At 36.8% G+C, this 22,856-nt stretch overlaps 1 protein-coding gene across 1 annotated transcript in view; it reads right to left on the reverse strand.

The window, feature by feature from the left end:
• abcb5 (ATP-binding cassette, sub-family B (MDR/TAP), member 5) overlaps positions 1–22,627 on the reverse strand; it is a 236,690-nt gene extending 214,063 nt beyond the window's left edge. The window contains exon 1 of the mRNA XM_051720445.1: positions 22,623–22,627. The gene's annotated coding sequence lies outside the window, so the exon portion shown is untranslated. The remainder of the gene's footprint in view (positions 1–22,622) is intronic.
• Between the last annotated feature and the right edge of the window lie 229 nt (positions 22,628–22,856).

A 22,856-nucleotide genomic window follows, 5' to 3' on the forward strand; every position in this document is an offset into this window, starting at 1 on the left:
TCTCTCTCTCAAGAGCCCAGGAACATTCGCCCCTGCTTCCTCCTCCTCCTCCTCCTCCTCCTCCTCCTCCTCCTCCTCCTCCTCCTCTTCACAAGCAACACACGTAGAGTAACAGAGCTCTCCCTCACTAACACTAAAAGCTTCACTCCTCCCCTGCTCTCCTCCTCTCTCCTGTTCACTTCTTCTCCAGTCAACACCTAAGTGGCTCTGAGAATCAGCAGGAGAGTCTCTCTGCCTTCCTCTTGTCTTGACAAAACTGCTTGTTATTTTTTCTCCAATGTGTCAGATTCACCGTTTTCCATCCTCCCTCTCACAAACAGTTTTTTTTTACTCCAATGTGGTTGGGGTCTTCTCTCCGGCTGAAGAGTTGTACCTTCTGCATTCTTTTCTTTTTCTCTCCTTCTCTTTTTCCATCAGGTTGCTCGCTGAGAGGAGGAGACTGATTTGCATGTGAATCAACAAGAGCGTGGCCCACAGGTGACAGAAATAGAACAATGGCCAGCTCGGGCTATAAATAGGTCAGACGCGGTGCGGGGATTGGAGCAGCATTGATGCGTTTAAAAATACCACTCCAAACACAGCTGTGGCCCTTATCTTCAGCCAGAAGGCATGTCTATCTTTCCCTCTTTTTAGTATGCTGTCATTCTTTTTCTCTTTTTTCATTTTCTTTCTGTCTTTCTCTGTTTCTCTTTCCTTGTCTCTCTCTCTCTCTCTATCTGTCTTTCTTTAAGTCAACATGGAATCAACATTGACCCTGTTTACTTTCTTAAAGGGAAAATGAAAGATCTGTGGCCATTTACTTACCCTCATGTAGTGGCAAACCAGTATGACTTTATTCATTAGAACACAAAAGCAGATGACAGCCTCATTCACTATTCAAAATGCAAAAAATGATGCAATGAAAGTGAATTGTGACCAGGGTCAGAAATAAAGGGGGGCTCAGGGCAAAAATGCCACTTAAAGTGCCAAAAATGCCCCTGAAATTCAAAATATGGTAGCAAAAAAATGCTTATAATGAATTACTATACTGTATTATTGACATTTATGTTGTTGTTAATGTTGATTGAATGTATGTTTAAAAAAAAAAAAAAATGTATGCCAAGCTACTGTAGCTTCCATGGCTATTTAATGGCAAAAAACTATTTAAAATACAATAAAAGGTATAGTGATTAAAAACCTATATAAGGTTTTTTTATTTGAGAATTTGTGTTCATTATTTTTATGAAAAAAATGGCCCTTTAAAGGTATAAAATGCTTCTGAAAATCAAACCAGGGGGCAAATATTGCCTCTTAATGGAAAATTGAATTCCATACTGATTTTGACTAAGGTTGTGGGTCCCTAACATTCTGCCTGACATCCCCTTTTGTGTCATATGGGTTTGGAGCAACATGAGGGTAAGTAAATTATGACATCATTTAAATTTTTAGGTGAACTTTCCTTTTAATGTATGTTTCCAGGGCCATTTCTAGGCATAGGCGAAGTAGGCTGTCACCTAGGTTGCCATCAGATGGTCTGTTGGTCACATTCAGGTTTCGCTGCATTCTGGTATGGAATGCTCACTTTTCAGGATGGATAAAATTAAGTCCCACTCTACATTTTCTTTTTTTTTTTTTTTTTTTTTTGTTATTGAATATCCTGTTTCAAAGTAAAATGGGTTGCAAATGTGGTTTCACGTAGACTTTAACTCTTTCACTCCATCTTCTCACCCTTTTCATTCTTTTCCCTCTGGCATTCATTAAAATAAACACACACACACTACTAGTTTTTCTAGAGATATAAATATTATCTTCCTGCATTTTGCTTGACATGTTGCTCCTCCATGCTGTGCTGCAGAGACTCTCGCAGGGTTTATATGCTCAGCATGCAGAGCTTATGCAAAATAAAATGCAGCATGTCTATGGTTTCAAATCTATCATTTAAAACTGAATGGTAGTATGCATGATGCATGGTATATTATATTGATAAAAAAAAAATCTGCAGTTGTGGGGCAGTGTAAGGGCATGACTTTACAACATGACTAGGGTTGGGAATCGTAAGAAATTTTACATTTCTGATTCCTCTTAACGATTCTGGTTCCTTAACAGTTCCAGTAACGATTCCAGTCATTCTTTTAGTACTTTTAAAAAAAAAAAGAATTATTTAGAAATGTGAAATGCAATTCTAATTGCATTTACTACCTTCTGCTGTCTGTTACCAAATAATGAGATAATTTCAGATTTGTACAGAGCAGGTATAAAAAAATCTGAAATAAATGTAATACAGTTCTTGTAAAAGGTGTGTTTGCAGACTTTTTAGAGACATAAATACAATCCAATAATAGATCCTTACTCTATTTGAAAGAAATCTAAACCAATATGAAATGTGAAGGCATATTTCATTAATTCATTTATTATTTTATAAGTCAGTAACTGCACTGCTTGATTTAATAGAGACACAGGTCATCATTAAATAAACAGTAACAGTTCCAGAGAGAGTTTAGACTGTGTTTTGTAGCCTAATGTTGTACTTCAGCTTGTGAGACTTCAACAGTTCTTATTTAACTTTGAGTTGGACATTCATAACTTGCACATCAGTATAAGATTACTTGTATACTGGAAGCACTGTATGTTTTGCACAGTAGATTCAAAAGAACCGGCTCATTAGAATGGTTCATTCGGGATCGGACTATACCGGAAGCACCATATGTTTTGCGCTGTTGATTCAAAAGAACTGGCTCCTTTTAATAATTATTTTGGGAATCGAACTGTACCGAAAGCACATATGTTTCTCGCAATAAAAAGAGCCGGCTCAAGACTCGTTCCATTGGGAATTAAATACACTGAAGAACTGTGTTTTTACGCTGTAGAGTCAGAGATGCGCTGCTGGAAACACTGTCAGAGTACTTGAGGACGGTGTTCCAGCCACATCGGCGGAAAATTGCACGCTGGAGAACCGTTAACAGAACCGAAATCACAAAGATCATACGATTCTGGTATTTTTTAAAGAATGGAACTGGTTCTGAACAAGAACCAGTTCTCGGTTCCCAACCCTAAACATGACATTGGTAAGATGAACCATAGAAACTGCATTTTCAAGTATATTTCTAAGCAGAACACATTTTTGCCTAGCTCCTGTAAACAGTAAAATATCATATTTATTTGTAAAAGCTATTGCTGGATTTGTTTTGCTTGTGCTTGTGTGTGTGGTCATTTTTGGACTGTGCAGGTTATATATTGAGGCCAGTGTTGCTCTTCAGGAGGGATTTCCCAGCTGGCCAAGTGTGTTTATGATGAATTAGTAGCTCAGAGCACACAGGGGGAGCCATTTGTGTGTGAGGGTCAAACTTTATTTAAAAATCTCACTTAGATTTCTGCTGCTGCCATGCTGTTTTAAACTCTGATACATGCTGTCATATTTTCTTTTAGTACAATTTTACTATATTTAATTTTAATATCAACAATGAACAAAACTGGTTCTTCAGACATCAACAATTAAAAAAAAAAATCCAATACATTTTCATGTCTTGACTTTTTGGTAATGTATACAAATTAAATTTGATTTGTGTAATTTTCAGTGATGGAAAGTAACGAGTTACAACTACCAATTTTTCTACTTTTTTAGTATTAATAAATTATAATACTTTTACTTGAGTTGATTAAAAATGAAGTATTCAAATTCGCAAAAAAATATTTTTCACCACAATTACAAAGTACAAAAAAAAAAGACATAATATTTCTGAATTTTGGGGAAGAAGAAAGTTATAAGTGCTAAATCTGTTACTAAACTAAAACGCGCTGTGCACAGCACAACAGAAACCCGCAGGGCACAGCAGCTCTCATAAATTGCCGCCGACTTTCTGCCCTGTCACTAAACAAGAACTGTAATATGGAGATTTTCTGCATATTTCATTTTATTCTGGAAAGGACACATTTAAACACTGATCAAACTTCACTTGTTTTTAAGATAGGCAATGTTTTAACTGTGTCAAACATTAACACAATGTAGTTTGACATATATATGGGAATATCCTGTTTACTTGCTACTATATGTCTAAAACAAACTTTGAAATACCTTAGAAAGATACAATGCCAATAGTGTCAGAAATTAACGGGGACTCGGGGCAAAAATACCACCGAAATGAACAAAAATATCCCCGAAATTCAAGATATGGAGGCAAAAAAATGCCTGTGCAACAAGTTCCGTGTTTTATTAATAATATCTGATATAGTTTTATATCACATTGCAAAATTCTTTTGACTTTTCACTGAAAATAATTTTTTTTCCTGCCGTCTCTGGGGAAAAAAAGGGCTCTCTGCTTCTATCAATCCACATCAGTTCGGTATTGTGCTCCTGCTTTAATTTCCGTAACCGTTCACTCCTCTTGTTCAAAATAAACTGTCCTAGCGGGTATTACTTTCGCTCACAGTGCTGTACTGTACTTCTCTGCCCTATGCTGCAGAAAAGCCTCACACGCTAGCGGCCAAAAGTGTTATATAAAGAAGACATGAGAAATCACAAAACATAATGTAATCAAATGCTACAATTTACTTAATAATAATATCTCAATATGTTAAATAACCATAATGTTAATTAAGAATTTATTATTACATCTTTAATAAAATAATACATATACAGAACAACCACTTTTAGAGTTTGAATCAATCATATCTCTCACTAATCACTGTGAAATGCTTATTTTTGCCTTATTTTATTCAGTTGGCATGTAGGAGTTGATAACAGTTTGCTTAATAATCTCATTTCATATCTGGATAATTGCTGCAATATCATAGAGGTTAAATATCCTCCTTAGTATTCGTTTTTTAGTTTTGTACAGTATGTTAACTTAATAGCCAAAATACGTGAATGAGAATATACCCGATATAGGAATGTGTTTCAGTCGCAATGCACATTATGTAGTTTAGAGACAATTTAGAGACATTTAGAATGTTACAAATGGCTAATTCTATTTTAATAAATGTTGTATTCTTAAAATGTTCTGTTTGTCCAAGAATCCTCTTGCAGCAATGCAGGTCTTTGGCATTTAGAAGCTGCTAGTTTAGGACCTGTGAAAAGTCTGTTTCTCAAACTAGAGACTGTGATTTACTTGTCTTTTTGTTGTGCATCTTCCCTCTCTATCCTGGTTAGAGATTATTTTTTTTTCAAAACAGTAATGCGGAATAGCCTTCATCTCTCTAAAACAATAGACTTTAGGAGAAAATAGAATTTCAGGAGTAATGTGTTTCTTTTTGTATATTTTTAAAACAAGTGTAAAAGAAATTGTAAGAACTCAATACCTCAGCAAATTGGGTAAAAAACCCACTGTGTTGTGATTTCCGCATGGTAGCGCAACCATTTTAAATGTTTCTAATAATAAGAACATTTTCTTGAGTACCAAATTAGCACTTTTGAATGCTTTGGAATAAGTGACACAGTATATGTTTGCCATCACAGGTAAAGAAAAAATTGAAAAAATATCACTTAAAACAATTATTTCAAACCGTAATAATAATTTGCCATTAATGATTTTGACAGTATTTTTTATCAATTTAATGCATCCTTGGTGAAAGGAAGCATCAATTTCTTTCAAGATTTTTTTTTTTGTGTGTGTGTTCTAAAAATGGAAGCGTATGTACTGTAATAATAGAACTTGTAACATAATTACTTGAGTAGTTTTTCAGAAAAGTACTTATTTACTCTTACTTGAGTCATAATATTTCTCAGTACTTCTACTTGTACTCAAGTGAATTATTTCTTCAGTAGCAGTACTTTTACTTAAGAAAAAAAAATCAGTACTCTTTCCACCACTGGTAATTTTTACAATGTTGAAATACTTTCTCCTAACCCAGCTTAATATGTAAAGACTAAAAGTGAGCCATTCATAGGATGATTCCCTCAAATAGTGTAAACTCATTTTCAAAACATTGGGTATGTCCCAAATCACATACTTCTGCATTATTCCATGCCATTTTGTAGTGTAAGTAGTGCGAGTAGTGTGTTCGCATTGAAAATGCAAGAAAAAGAAGTGTATTACGAGTACCTGGATGATGTACTTAAGAAAAAAAAACGAGTGTGGAATATTTGGCACTTCCTGCATTTAGAGGTCATGGCTTGCTCTATATAGTGGAAAGGGCATGGTTGAATGGCCGCAATGCTGGCGTGATAAAACAATTGTAATTAATGGTAAATGTGGAAACTAGTGAAACTTCTATGAAGACAGCACCTTACAAATGAGAGTTCCATCACGCCAAGCTGTGTGAATATGTGAAATGTATTGTTTTATATTTACAATGGAAAGAAAAATTATGTGAACCCTTTGGAATAAGCTGGCTTTCTGCATTAATATGGTCATAAACTTTGATCTCATCTTCATCAAAGTCACAAGTATAGACAAACACAATGTGCTTAAACAACACACACACAATTATAATCTTTCATGTCTTTACTGAATGCATCCCATTAAACATTCACAGTGCTTATAGAACTGCTTCAGCTAAGCCATATTGTTAGGATGTCTGGTGTGAACGGCTCTCTTGAGGTCATTCCACAGCATTTCTATTGGGTTAAGGTCTGGGCTTTGACTGGGACACTCCAAAAGGTGGATTTTCATTATTCTTTTTTTTTTTTTTTTTAAACCATTCTGTAGTGGATTTACTTTGATGTTTTGGGTCATTGTCCTGCTGCATCACCCAACATCTACTGGGCTTTAGCTGGCACACAGAACCCTGACATTATCCTGTAGGATATCTTAATAAACTTGGGAATTTGTTTTTCCCTCGATGATGGCAAGCGGTCCAGGCCCTGAAGTAGCAAGGCAGCCCCAAGTCATGATGCTCCCTCCACCATACACCACCGCTTGGATGACGTTTTATGTTGGTATGCAGTGCCCTTTTTATGCCATATGTAGTGTTGCATGTTCTTCCCAAACAATTCAACCTTAGTTTCATCAGTCCACAAGACTAGAATTTCCCAGTAGCATTGTGGAGTAGTGGCGACCTTTGTGGTGTCCTGCTATGGACACCATGCCTGTTTAATGTTTTCCGTACAGTAGACTCATGAACAGAGATGTTAACCAGTTCCAATGATTCCTGCAAGTCTTTAGCTGTCACTCTACGGTTGTTTTTTACCTCACTGAGCATTCTGCTGTGTGCCCTTTGAGTCATCTTCGCTGGATGGCCACTTCTAGGGACAATTTGTCTAACTGTGTACAGATTAATATTTAAGCTCTTCGAGACAACTTTGTAACCCTTTCAGCTTTATGCAAAGCAACAATTCTTGATCATCGGTCTTCTGAGATCTCTTTTTTGTGAAAAAGTAGCTCCAACCCACACCTCCAATCTCTTTTCATTAATTGGATGCCAGGTTTGCCAACTCCTAACTGTAATTAACTTTTGTTTACATCATTAGCCTAGGGGTTCACATTCCTTTTTCAACCTACACTGTTTAAATGTTTAAATAAATGTATTCAATATGTACAAGAACAATACAATAATTTATGTGTTAATAGTTACAACAGATTGTGCTTGTTCATTATTGTAACATATTGTAAACCAGATTTTAAGACAAATGTATGCATAAATGCAAGTAATTCCAAAGGGTTCACATACTTTTTCTTACCACTGTAAGTGTTGAACTGAGTCTACTAACATGCTAAAGCTAGCAGCAATACATTGCATGTGTTTGAAATGTCACTTCTATCAGCGAATACTTCCGTTTAGTGTTTCATTTTGGATGACACTACACTTTGAAAATGCATATACTAGATGGTCATTTGTTTTGTTTGAGCATCCAGCCAGACAAAGCAACACTGGCTCAACCAATGGTGTGTGTTTGGGAGGGGGTCATCTGCTTATCTGACCAATGGTATTATTTATTATACATACTTTTGCAATATTTACATATTTGTTATTATTGTTAATGTTACAGAAATGACACAATTCCCCTTTAATAAATGTATTTGTCCATCAGCAATCAATACTCATTGTACAATTATTAAAACCTTGGTAGTAAAGCATACTATAGCCCTATAGGTTTTCAGCCAGAGCTTTTCAGCCAGTTGTAGAAATCACATCTAAAGCACAGTAAACTTTTCTAATCTTTTTATTGCTATAAAGCTGCTGAAATGTAATGCATTTTATAAGCTCGGCCAAACCAGAAAAAAACACCCCACAAAAATATTTGAGGTGTCTGATGCAGTTACAGTAAAATTCAACTTTATTTCCAGAAATTCGTATAATGAATTACATTGTTAAAAAATTATATAACAATAGAAAACAATAACTCTTGCTAAATATGGACACAAAATATTTAGTGAACAATTTCCATTTTAGCTAAAGCTCCATTGAAATTGTAGTTTTTTAAGCTACAGGCTATTCATTATTTGAAGGAGCTAAACTACACTCAAGCTTCTCTTTTAAAAACGTGGTAGCTATGCTACAAGTTACTAAAAAAAGTATCCAGCTTCTTTTCCACCAGTGCAACATATGCGACAGAGGACATTGTAGGAGAGTGTGTTTGAATATTGGTTCAGTTCATTAGGATGAAAAACTGTATGCACAGCGCAAACAAAATGACATAAAAACAGAGATGTAGCATTTGTCACACAACACCTCATCTTGCTTAAAAAAAGTAGCTCATCAAAAAAGTTGCAATATTTTGGAAACAACTAAGCTATGTTAAGTTTAAGTTAGTTACTTCTCAACAATGCTCCAGCATTATCAGTTGAAAAAACTATTTATTTGCAACTAAGTTGAGGGTAATTTGCAGCAAATTAGCAACAAAAAAAAAACAAAAAAACGTTTACCATAAATTTTTGGTTGCTTTTCGCCACTAGTGGTGAACTTACTGCAAACCTCTGACAACAATGAACAGTCAACAACAGCTGTTGTGTCTGAATTTGTGTGTGCTCAAACAGAATCTAGGTTGGAGAAAGTGCCTTACAATTATTTTCCAATAAATGCACCCTTTTCATGTGCATATGTATTAACACTCCACTCAGAAACACTGGAAAACAGCAAGCGCACACATACAGTATGTGCAGGGTTTGCTGTGGTTAGCATGATGCTGGCTCATTATTGGTCATTAATTGGTAAGCTAATGCTAATGCCTCAGTCCTGGCTTTAGCACCTGTTTCTACATTCAGTAGAAGTCAAGTGTATGTTGGGGTATCTGGATTCCTGCTCACACAAACAGCAGGCAAACACCAATGCCCAATATCTGTCCTCTAGTCTCATAACACTGACCTACAAAGAGCTGGGTTTAAAATGGGTTCAGTGCACAATCACAGATGTAAAAGCTAATGATTTTAAGGTTGAGCTCAATGGGAGTTTAAAACAAGCTTGCCTGGAAATGGTTACTAATACTAGTAAACATTATGGCAAGAGCTTAAGCACTTGTTAAGCACTTGTAACTCAAAAAACTATAGCATAAGCATGTGTTTATATATAGCATGCACAGTATAGCTGCCTGACAGAACATATGAAATCATTAGCTGGTCAGTTAATGGCACTTTATTCTGCAAATACAATATATACAATACTTTCAAGGAAAGTTTATTTCTAAGAGCACAACAGAATTAAACTTGCTTTGCCTGCTCAGATATAGTGTGTCATGTGTAATCTAGCTTGTTTCAATAAAGCATTTTAAAAGATAAAGTGTGTTATTTTTGCACCACAAGTGCCAACAATTGGAGTTGCAAAAATAATGATTTTTTTTCAAACAGGTTTTCCAAAACCCCCCATTTTTAATTGGTCTGACAGACCCCAAATGCATGCCATTGCTTGAGCCAATGTTGTTATGTAGGGCTGGACAGGATGCTCAAGCAAAAAGAGAAATTATCTGATAACATCAAAGTGTTTACACTTTTCAGGGAAATTAACCAACGAATGGTTTACTTTTAGTTGTCTCTTCATATAATGCTGCAATAGGAGAAAGAATTTTAACAAAAAATTACATACTCTACCTTTAATTCTAGAATCTTTATAGAGTTCTACAGCAATCAAGCCTTACAAAAAGGTACTGTGGTTATACTATAGGACAGTGATGGGATCAGATGGTACTTTAGATACCATACAATACAATACCATAGTACTTTGGTATACTGTATACTGTACTATGGCACTGAAATTCATGTGCCATGGTATTTACATGTTACTCCAAGGTACTTCCAAGAATACCATGTTCAAAATAACATGGTGGTACCATGGTACTTTTTTGTAAGTTTATTTTGTAAGTTAACATGTAAAAACCAGCTCCCCTGCTGATAATCACCTCAAAGACCCTCACTGTAGAACATTTTTTAACGTAACCTAAAAAATGTGCTTCATGTGATAACATCTAAAATAACAGTTTTTTTAAGCACAGCAAAAAGAAAAAAAAAAAAAAAAAAAAATGATCTGCCTAAATCAACCCAGCAGATTAGGTTACGCCAACAAAAGTATTTTTAATGGGTTAGAAGCAGTATCAGAAATTAACTTGTACATTAAAGGAATATTCTGGGTTCAACACAAGTTAAGCTCAATCAACAGCATTTGTGGCATAATACTGATTGCCACAAAAATGTATTTTGACTTGCTCCTCCTTTTCTTAAAAAAAAAAAAAACTCACTGTGTTCCAATGAGGCACTTAGTTACAATGGAAGTGAATGTTGCCAAGCCGTAAACATTACAAATCACAATACTTACTGTTTCAAAAGTATAGCCACAAGACGTAAACAATATATGTGTTTACATGATTTTAGTGTGATAAAATCACTTACTAACCTTTAAATTATAGCCAGATTTACAAAAAAATAAATAAAATAAAATAAAACCCTAAAATAACTGTAAAAAATTACAATTTAAAGTGCCTCACTGCTTTTTTTAAAGAAAATATTTTTTTGTGGTTCTCAGTATTATGCCACAAATGCTGCTGACTGAGCTTAATTTGTATTGAACCCAGAATATTCCTTTAAGGGGCAATACTTGCCCCCTGGATTTGATTTTCATGGGAATTAATTATTATTATTTTTTTTTTCAACCATTTAAAACATTCTGTTTAATTCTGTTTAATCGATTCATTAATACAAATTCTCAAGATTACCCTCAGAATCAAATCAACATTAAATCATAATAAATGCCATAAAATTTATAACTAGGACTTTGATATAATACTAAAAACTATATCATATGTTACAAATAAAAAATAGAAGAATTCATTACGAGGGCATTTTTTTGCCACCACTTTTTAATTTTTTGGTCATTTTTGGTGGCATTTTTGCCCCAAGCCCCCCTAAATATCTTAACCTGTTTAGAAAGTAGAAATATATTCTTGAGTTAACAACTGGAGGTTACCACTTGTGTTTTCTTGTGTCTGCTCTGCATCTAAAAATATTTTGTTATTTGCATACAGATAACCTGCACTTTGATAATTGCAACACTTATGTTACTTCCTGTGCTGAATTTTGAAGGAATAGAGTATGATTTATTGTATGTGTGTATCTGAAGAGCAACTAGCCCTGAGAGATGGACAGAAAAAGCAAAGTGGCAGGGTGCCCATTATAGCTCACCCACGTCAGCTGTGGCCTTTATTCGTTCTAGTCTTATTAAAGCATTTAAGTGTAAGCGTCAGAGTGTCAACTGCAGTTACACATGTACACACACTGACAAACATACAAATACACCAACCCAAACACACACAAATATGCCTTGGCCACAGACAGTGTTGTCACCTCCCTGACATGAGCTGGATCAAACAAAAGCTCTTAAACGTTTTCTGAATTTAAATGTGAGCTAAATGGAGAGCTCTCAACGAAAGAGGGTAAAAAGAGAATGAGAGAGCACATCAAAAGGGAAGGTCACCACAATGAACTTTGTGTCACATCACAGACATCGTGCTTTGCATTTACATAGCTACACGGCCAAAAGGTGATGGAGTTCTTTATATATTACAGCCTTTTGCATTAGACATACTGTATATTTTACTTTGAGTACCATGGAAGACTCAATCGAATTATTGAGTACATACATTTCTCTCCTTGCACATTATAGATATTTTTCCAAGGGCACTAAATGTGTTTATTCTAAAAGCTCTGCACTCTATCTTTGGTTCCTATGAAAGGCTTTCCTTGCGCTCGTCTCGCTCCATATAAAGGCAGCACTGCATTAGCTGTCCTCCGGGTGAGCAAATATTGCTCTTTAGTTAATTAGATCAGACTGCAGCGTGTTTTTGTTCCATACTGGATGATGACCACTCTGTGTGGGAGAGGAGGTGTCAGTTCCAGAGTGTCTGCTCACTTGTTTTTCTTTGCTTTAAAGATTGCAGTCTTTTTCCCTGTCTCTCATGTCTGTCTGTCTGTCTGTCTCTCTCTCTCTCTCACTTGCTATGACTCTTTTTGGATCCAATATGTGGATAAAGAATAGTGTCTGACCAAACATATTTTGACATCTGAAATAATATGTTTTTTTATTAATGGTTTGGATGTGTGTGACCTAGCAGTAGCTTTGGGCAAAAAAAAAATAAAATAAAAAATTGCTAATAAGCTAAGGAAATTAGCGAACACCTTTGGCAAAGTCTTAAAGTGAATGAAAAATGACTAAATAATGTCTTTATTCATTTTATTCACAAGTGGTATTTAAAGTTTGAGGGCTGAAACATACTCTACCCAAGAACATGAACGCAGACGCATTTCATGAAAAGTGTCAGAGCGTAATCAGAACCCGTCTGAAGGGGGAGCCTACAAGGTTAGCATAGAATAGCATAACGCAACGGTCCCATTGACATTCTATTGTTTGTACACTGGCGAGGAGAAAGAAGGCCGTTCTTTTTGAGTGGATGTCTATAGAGGAGATGCTTCAGTGCACTGAACAGGCGACAGGTAGATGTCAGTTTACGGCTCTCCCCATTCATTTGAATGGTATCCGCATAATGTCACTTACAATCGTAACACGCTAGTTGACTGTTACGCCCTCTCCTATGGTAAAAACGCAGAGATTGTTATCTCATTATAGAAGATATCTGGCACAATTCATAACCAAACGCAAGAACGTGTTGCATTCTCAACATTGCCACAAGGGGCGCTATAGCGAAATTAGTGTAAACTGTCCACTTCTTTGGTAAGTTTTCTCTTTCAACTCAACTACTGCCATGGCGAAACAACAGTTTGGAGAGAATATTGCTGAGCAAGTAAGTTAAACTCAATATACAGTATTTATAGCAACTTACCTACATAATAACACATCCAGTTTAATTGCACAGATGTTTGAAGATAACTCGATCGCCCCTTTGAGTACTGAGGTTTGTTCCCGCCACTGTAACACAAGAGCAAATGTTAAGCATGTTCAACTGGACCGTGCATTGGCAATGTGTTGGCCAAGTGATCGCATCTGTGTTCATGTACTTTAGTTAGTGTTAGAACTTAGCTTAATTTGAGAACTCTCACTCACAGATGCACAAACAGACGAGTTATGGGCTGTTCACACTGAATGTGTTTTTGCGTGCATCTGCACTGTTTTAAATAGTTTTTCTATGTAAAGACACACTGGATAGACGTCTTTGACCGTTGCACCACATCTCGCTGTTTGTTCAGCATCTCGCTCAGGACTGCCACATTTTTTATACACTATAAAAGACTTCACAAAGATTTGACGTTATGAAGAAGTTCAGGTGACTGTTACATAGGGCTGAAACGATTAGTCAGCGTTATCGACAACGTCGACAATAAAAAATTGTCTACAAAAATGTTCGTTGTCGAATAGTCGTTTGATCTCATTTAACGTAACATGAGATCATATGAAACTCCAATGATGGAGGAGCACTTCAGTTTGCGCCTGATTGAAGAGAGGAAGATGACAGTTAACTCATAGATGCACTCCAAACTTTCCAAACAGCTTCAGGTGATGTAGATCGCAAAGTATGAGAGAATTATACAAAATTACAAAATAAGTAAATACGGAAGCGTGTCGAGCATCTTTAAAGGAAACACCCCAGCATTATATTTTTAATGCATCCTTTATTAAAGTTCAAATAATAAGGAAGCAGGTCATGTAAAAAGTATAAACTCCGAAACTGGCATTTCTCTGTGCAGTCAGCGCTGCTTCTATGAGTTGCGTGAAGAGACCCGATCTAAGGGGGAGAGAGATTGAAACTGCATCCGGCTGATGCACACTCGGGGACGGGCACGCTCATCCCTCGCGTGTACACTCACTGCAGCTAGATTATTACATGATGTCTCACGAGTTATTGAATCATAATATACAGTATGTGTCACTGTTTGTTTCTTATCGTAAAGAAAATCAGCAATAGGTAGCTTAATTTAAAGGAGAGAGTTTGTTTTTTTGTGAGTTAAAGATGGATTGAAATGAACAGAAAGGTGAGAGAGGTAGTCTTCTCCCCATGTACTGCAACAAAATACGTTTTTGATTTGTTTTTATTTTGGCTGGTTTTCCTATATAAATATCTAAAACTCATTTAAAACAATGTACATTTACTTTAGGAGCTATACTACAGAAGAAAAAAAATTGTTATCTGAGAATGTTGAATATAATATAAAAAATTCTAATATTTTCAATTATCTTAAAAATCCTTAAAAAAAAAAAAAAAAAAAAAAGATGCATTCACCAGAGAAGCAGCATATAAGATTGCAGAGCTTTCAGGGAATATATATTGAATATAAGTATATTTTGTCTGTGATGCACTGGTAGAAATATACTGTAAACATGTGAAAAATACACTTATATACAAAATACACTTATATTCAAGATACATTCTCTTAAAGCAATTCTTAATATCTTATATGTTGCCTCTAAATTAAATGTATCTTGTTTTAAGGATTTTTAGATGATTTTAAATGGAAAACAAGACTAAAACACTTGATAACAATAGGATTTTTCTGCAGTGAATTTTTTACTGAATTAAACAGTCCGTCCCCCCCCCCCCCCCCACTTTAAATCAGTGAATGTCATTAAGAGGTATTTTTAAAAGATGATTCTGTCCTCTTTATTGTTAGTATGCACGTTTAATACAACCTTTTAAGTTGAGGCACAAGCTGAATAGTCAGTTAAGAGCTAATGATTAATCATTGCAATAATCACCAAATAGTCAAATAATCGTTCTAATAACTGTTAGATTAGACGATTATCAAAATAATCGTTAGTTGCAGCCCTATTGTTACACATGACTGATGTTCCAGATTTCTCTTCACCTAGCAAATTTTCAGCGCTTGATAAATGGTAAGCCAATGTTTTTTCCCATTTGCTCTGATGTGCTGAGGGGATGCCATGCCTTGTTTTAACTGTGTATGTTTACTGTTATGATACTGTTACTAATGTTGCTCACAATACTCTAAAAAATACAGCCTGTTGCAACAAATTTACTTGCTTGGTGAAGAAATTAGAAAGAGAGTGAGCGATTTCGGGTAAAGTTCAGGCTTAAAATTTTACGATACCTGTCAGGTTCAGGCCGGGTTAGGGATTCAACTTTATGACCGAACAGACCTCTAAATATCAAAACATTGCTCTACTAGTTTGAACATCCCTTCCAGCCTGACACAGCAACATAGGCTCAACCAATGGTTTGAGTTTGGGGTGGGAATATCTTCTTCTTTTTTTTATTTTTTTTTTATTTATTTTTATTTTGCAATGGAAGAGGAGGAAGTGTTCAGGAAACCTGAAACCTGTTTCAGAACAGTCAATAGTTTTGTGATTCTGTTTGGCTACACTAGTGGTGCAGAAATTACAAAATGCACCTTTAAGGTATCTGTATGTAGCCTACTGTTTATGCATGGGTAAATATTTGCTCCCCATAGAGTTTCATCATAATTGTTTGCGGGATGTAGTCGTTTCAGGTTGCCAGTGGCAGGGGAGCCCAGTGCTGTAGGTGTATCTGGAAACAAATGAGAGATCTCTGGCATCCCTTGGGCCTCGACTCATCTGGGGCATCACACCTCACAGACAGACTGGCAACATCTCAGCCTCATGCTCACACACTTGCATCAGCTCTCCTTCTCTCCACCCACCTTATGCTGAGGTTTTCCCTGTTCTGTTCCTGCCACTGCCTTTCTGTCCTTCACTAAGAGCTGTCCAATCTCCCTCTGTCTGTCCACCCCCACCCTGACACAAACACTTTAAAATTAGAATTAAAATGGAATGAAATTCAACGAAATCTATATAACCATTGATAAGTTTATGTGAACACATATGTGAAAATGCTGTTTGTAGACTACAGCTTAGCATTCAACACCATAGTGCCCTCCAAGCTAGATGAGAAACTCCGGGCTCTGGGCTTAAACAGCTCGCTGTGCAGCTGGATCCTGGACTTCCTGTCAAGCAGACACCAGGTGGTTAGAATGGGCAGCAACATCTCCTCATCACTTACCGTCAACACTGGAGCCCCGCAGGGCTGTGTTCTCAGCCCACTCCTGTATTCTCTGTACACACATGACTGTGTGGCAACACATAGCTCCAATGCCATCATTAAGTTTGCTGATGATACGACGGTGGTAGGTCTGATCACTGACAATGATGAAACAGCCTACAGAGAGGAGGTGCACACTCTGACACGCTGGTGTCAGGAGCACAACCTCTCCCTCAACGTCAGTAAGACCAAGGAGCTTGTGGTGGACTTCAGGAGAAAATACAGAGAACACAGCCCCATCACCATCAATGGAGCACCGGTGGAGAGAGTCAGCAGCTTCAAGCTCCTCGGTGTCCACATCACTGAGGAACTCACATGGTCCGTCCACACTGAGGCCGTTGTGAAGAAGGCTCACCAGCGCCTCTTCTTCCTGAGACAGCTGAGGAAGTTTGGAATGAACCACCACATCCTCACACGGTCCTACACCAGCACTGTAGAGAGCATCCTGACTGGCTGCATCACTGCCTGGTACGGCAACAGCACTGCCCTCAACCGCAAAGCCCTGCAAAGGGTGGTGCGACCTGCCAGACACATCATCGGCACTTCCCTCCCTCCAGGACATACAGTTGTGCTCAAAAGTTTGCATACCCTGGCAGAAATTGTGAAATTTTGGCATTGATTTTGAAAATATGACTGATCATGCAAAAAAACTTTTATTTAAGGATAGTGATCATATGAAGCCATTTATTATCACATAGTTGTTTGTTCCTTTTTATTCATAATGATAACAGAAATTACCCAAATGGCCCTGATCAAAAGTTTACATACCCTTGAATGTTTGGCCTTGTTACAGACACACAAGGTGACAGACACAGGTTTAAATGTCAATTAAAGGTTAATTTCCCACACCTGTGGCTTTTTAAATTGCAATTAGTGTCTGTGTATAAATAGTCAATGAGTTTGTTAGCTCTCACGTGGATGCACTGAGCAGGCTAGATACCGAGCCATGGGGAGCAGAAAAGAACTGTCAAAAGACCTGCATAACAAGGTTATGGAACTTTATAAAGATGGAAAAGGATATAAAAAGATATCCAAAGCCTTGAAAATGCCAGTCAGTACTGTTCAATCACTTATTAAGAAGTGGAAAATTCAGGGATCTCTTGATATCAAGCCAAGGTCAGGTAGACCAAGAAAGATTTCAGCCACAACTGCCAGAAGAATTGTTCGGGATACAAAGGAAAAACCCACAGGTAACCTCAGGACAAATACAGGCTGCTCTGGAAAAAGACAGTGTGGTTGTTTCAAGGAGCAAAATATTTACTTTATATTTGGTTTCAAAGAACTTGCAAGAAATTGGTAAGTCATCATTTATTTAAATAATTTACATATGTGCATGTTAAAATGTTCAGTTTTTTGCAGATAGAGTTAAAATGACACATGTTTGCAAGTATAAATCTTTGATACAAGTATATGTTTACATGCCATAAAAGCAGTGGACATGCTGTAATTAAAAGTTGGGCAAAATCTTCTGCGTTTTCCAGTGGACTTTTTTTTTTAATAATAAGATCAAATGAGCAAATTCAATTCATATCAAGCTTTATTGGCAAGATAAACTTAAGTGTACATTGCCAGTACATTATTAGACACTATACATACAGATACAAATTGAAACAAAACAAATAGAATGAAGTTTAATTTATTGAAGGTTACAATCTCAAAACAATTTTCTCTGACTGCCATTCAGTCTCTTGATATTTTGGCACACGTTGGGTCTCTCGCGCGCGGTTTTGCTTTTGACACTGGTTTAGAGGACAGTGAGTGAGCATTTTCGGGCATTGCGAAGAGATTTGGCAGCTTGGTATCTCTCCCACACCCGCTTGCGGGTGAAGTCTCCATTCTCCGTACAGTAAATCAGCTCCTATGTTTATTATGCCCAGGACATCCAGTTCCTATGCTAGGACGTGCAGTCGAGTCGAGCATGTACCTCCTGGAAATGTATATATGCCAATTTTTGCCACAGAAATTGGGGAAAAGCATTAGTGAAGTTTCAGGAAGTGAAAAAAAAAAATGGATAGTGCATCAATTGAGTTTATTTTTTCTAACATGTTCATTACAGAATTAATAATGAATATAATAAAATACAATAAATAATGTTGAAAATGCCACCTAAAGAATTTTTATTGAATTTAATTCACTATATTTCATTTTGCCCAACCCTGGTTCAGAGACAGCTGGACGGAACACAACAGAATGCAGGGGTCTCGAGACCTGTTTCTCAAATTTGTAACTAAGCGTCTTAAAAAGCAGTGTTTAGGGAACGATTCACGCAAAAAACTGAAAATCAGTGAGATACAACAAAACCAAAATTACATGCTCCAAAGGCATCCAATTCATTACACTTTTTCAATATTTTAACACTGCATTTCTAAACTGGTGTCAAAAATGGGTCACAGGTCTGTTCAGATAGGGTCACAGAAGGGAAAAACAATGCATTATGCAAATAAAAATATAACTAACTATATAATTGTGCATAGTTTGAATAGCAAAATAAATAGGCTTATCTTGTAAAACAGAAAAGAAAATGCTTTTGTTGTTGATGTCAAAGGCATCCAATGAAAATGTGATGATATTTTGGCACAAATTCACTGTATCTCTTACTTGGTAATATGTTTTTTTTTTATTTTAATACGATTTTGCCTAGTGTTTGTTCCATGTGTTAAGCTGATAAATCACACTTCTGATACTTGTACATTTACAAAATGTTCCTGTAGTGTCATGTTAATAATTTTGCATATTGTTGGGCATAAACAGTTCATGGTAATTGTAATTAATTTCAGTGTTTGATATTGTGATGGGCATTTAATGTAAATTCTGGATCCTAAAGCAAAACCAACATTTAAAAAAAATAATCTAGTCAATGTATTATTTTATATCAGCTTTAGGTATTTTTTTCCAGATGTACATTGCCATTTGCAGCAGTGATGTCATCAAAGGTCTCTCCTCATCCTATATCTATTGGTATTCTCTGTGCGTAGCCTGTTTCTGTAGAGGCTTTGCTGTATGTCCTTTCAGCTCTGTATTGATAAAGCTCTATAAATAGACATGTTGCTGTGCATGTGGCTGGGAGGAAAGGGACAGTTCACTGAAATTCCCCTGATAAATCAGACCATGACTGCTGGAGCTTATTGATTCACCTCAGAATAACGGACTGGCTGGACAGCCTCTCTCTGACCTTTAACCTGACACAGCCTAAACCCTGAATCCTTTCAGCAGGGACCTTCCACCTGTACCCTCATGCTGGAAATATTTAACTACCATCAGTCTTATAAACTTTCCAGTCAGAACATGTCCTGCACTCTGTGTTTTGGCATTTTTGGAACTTGACAGAGCTGTCTATGAACTTGCATTATAGAAGAAAAGATAAAAGAATAAGTGTTTGGAAAGATATGAGGGTGAGTAAATAATGAAAGGACTTTTTTGGTGGATTTTCTTAAAAAATAAAAATAAAATAAAAATGTGAAACCTTAAAAAATGTATATAGCCCTTTATTCCTAACCTCCAGTTGACAATCCAGTAAAATGTAATTTATTAACTATTAAGGAGCATTACTATTTTTGGGTTATTATCTGCTTTTACAATCTAATCGCTAAGTCTAGAAAAATATTTAATAATAATTATTTTGCTTGCCGTAAAATCTGCCAGTGTAATACAATATTTGATTAAAATCTCATAACTAAATTACTAGACAAAAGCACAAGCAATAAAGAGGTCAAGAGAACTTATAATTTACAGTAAATTTCCACATCCCAAGTTTAAAAAACTCACCATATACAGGAGCATAAGATTCAAACAAAAGGCCGATATAGGCAACCGATCTGAAGATCTTGCTATTTCTTGTATAATGGCCTTAGTTTAATTTGGCTAAGGAAATCAGATCCAACCTTAGCATTTAGCGAAAAAGCTCTTTGCAAAACTGACTTCAGAATCGATCAAAACTGATCCCATCTAATTTCGTGTATATGTGGAAAGGTCAGAGTCAAACAGGAAATTATACATTACAACAAAGGAAAAGGCATATTTCCTTGAATATTGGTTGGAAATCACCACCTACGGCGTTGTGACTTTCCTTGACCATTGTGAATCAGGTTTCCTAGTGCAGAAAATAATTGGATTTTGCTGTGTTGATCTTATAAAACAAATTAATAAAAATAAAAATAATAGGGATTAGTGCTGGGTAAAAATATAGATTTTCTAATTAATTGCGTTCTTCATTTGAACTCAATATCCATGATTAAAATCCCAAGATCAATCTTTTAATATGCAAAGTAAGGCACCGAGATCCTTTCACTGCATGTTAAGAGTTTGGTTTAACTTGTTCTGTGTAGTGTGTGTCCAAGATCGAGATCCATGCAGTCCATTATTCACTGACAATGTATCTTTTAATATCCTTTTGTAATTTACAATTAGTTATTGATCAAAAACAATAAAAAGAAACATTTAAATAATAAAGAAACTGTCACTCCACTCTCATTAATATTCACTCAACCAAAACAAAATGTGCAACTGACGGTTTTCTTAAAGAGACCATTTTGTTTTAGCATTTGTTCTACATATCAGAATCAGAATCAGCTTTATTGCCAAGTATGCTAACACATAAAAGGAATTTGTCTTGGTGACAGGAGCTTCCAGTGTACAACAATACAAAAACAATACAAAAACAGCAGCAAGACATAGATAATAATAAAAAATAAAAAATAATTATACACATATGTACACACACACACAGACACACACATACATACACGCATACACATACGTAGTGCAAATCTAATACAAATCTGTTATCTGTTATGTACAGTGCAAAATACAAATCTGTTATGTACAGTCCTCAGCTGGCGAAGGAAGTACAACCTCTGCTGGGCCTTTTTCGCAATGGAGTCAATGTGGGTCTCCACTTCAGGTCCTGTGAGATAGTAGTGCCCAGGAACCTGAATGACTCCACTGCTGCCACAGTGCTGTTTAGAATGGTGAGGGGGGACAGTGTTGGGGGGGGTTCTTCCTAAAGTCCACAATCATTTCCACCGTTTTGAGCATGTTCAGCTCAAGGTTGTTTTGACTGCACTAGACAGCCAGCTGTTCAATCTCCCTTCTGTATGCAGACTCATCGTCATCTCGGATGAGGCCGATGACAGTGGTGTCATCTGTAAACTTCAGGAGCTTGACAGAGGAGTCCTTGACGATGCAGTTATTGGTGTAGAGGGAGAAGAGTAGTGGGGAGAGCACACATCCCTGGGGTGCACCAGTGCTGATTGTACAGGTGCTGGAAGTGAGTTTCCCCTGTCTCACAAGCTGCTGCCTGTCCGTCAGAAAGCTGGTAATCCACTGACAGATAGGCATGGGAACAGAGAGTTGGTGTAATTTATTCTGGAGTATAGCTGGGATGATGGTTTCAGTGTATATCAGTGTAAATACTTGTAAGTAGTACAAATTGTGAATGTAAATATTAATCATGCAGGCCTAACAATTCCACCAGCTGCAAAAACAGCATGACCCACCGAGGCATGGACTGTACAAGACCCCTGAAGGTGTCCTGTGGTATCTGGCACCAAGACATTAGCAGCTGATTCTTCAACTCCTGTAAGTTGCAGGGTGGAGCTGCCATTGATCGGACTTGTTGGTCCAGCACATCCCACAGGTGCTCAATCGGATTGAGATCTGGGGAATTTGGAGGCCAGGGCAATATCTTGAACTCTTCATCATATTCTTCAAACCATTTCCGAACAATGTGTGCAGTGTGGTAGGGCACATTATCCTGCTGAAAGAGGCCAATGCCATCAGGGAATAGCATTGACATGAAGGGGTGTACCTGGTCAGCAAAATTGTTTAGGTAGGTGGCACGTATCAAACTGACGTCCACATGAATGGACTTAGTAGAACATTGCCCAGAGCATCACACTCCCTCCACTGGCTTGTCGTCTTCCCACAGTGCATCCTGGTCCCATCACTTCCCCAGGTAAATGGCGCACACGTACAGGGCTGTCCACGTGATGTAAAAGAAAATGGGGCTCATCGGACCAGACTTCTTCCACTGCTCCAAGGTCCAGTTCCGATGTTCACCTGCCCATTGTAGGCGCTTTCGACGATGTCATCAAATTATCTTTATTTGAGGGCTTTTGTAAGCTAATATTGATACATATGCAATTATTTTTGATTACTTATTCAGCATTGTTATATCTTGCTTTTTAACGTTTTCTTACATCTCAAGTTACCATTTATAGATGGAATTGAATATTTATGTATAGACACACACATACACCCCATGTGCTGTGTTAAGGAGTGGTTGCAGAGAGCCTAACCACTTCTTTCATCCCAGATCTAGTTCCGCCCTAGCCTTTCCAACTCAACCACTGCAATGCCAGCACCACTAACAAGCTACAAACCTACTTTCTTTGTTCTCTCTCTCTCATTCTTTGTATCTCTTATACAGCAGTGATAAGATAAACAACTGTCTTTCCTTTGAGGTTAGCTTTAACTATGTGATCTGTTGACT

This window comes from Myxocyprinus asiaticus, chromosome 16, assembly GCF_019703515.2.
Source record: "Myxocyprinus asiaticus isolate MX2 ecotype Aquarium Trade chromosome 16, UBuf_Myxa_2, whole genome shotgun sequence".
NCBI lineage: Eukaryota > Metazoa > Chordata > Actinopteri > Cypriniformes > Catostomidae > Myxocyprinus > Myxocyprinus asiaticus.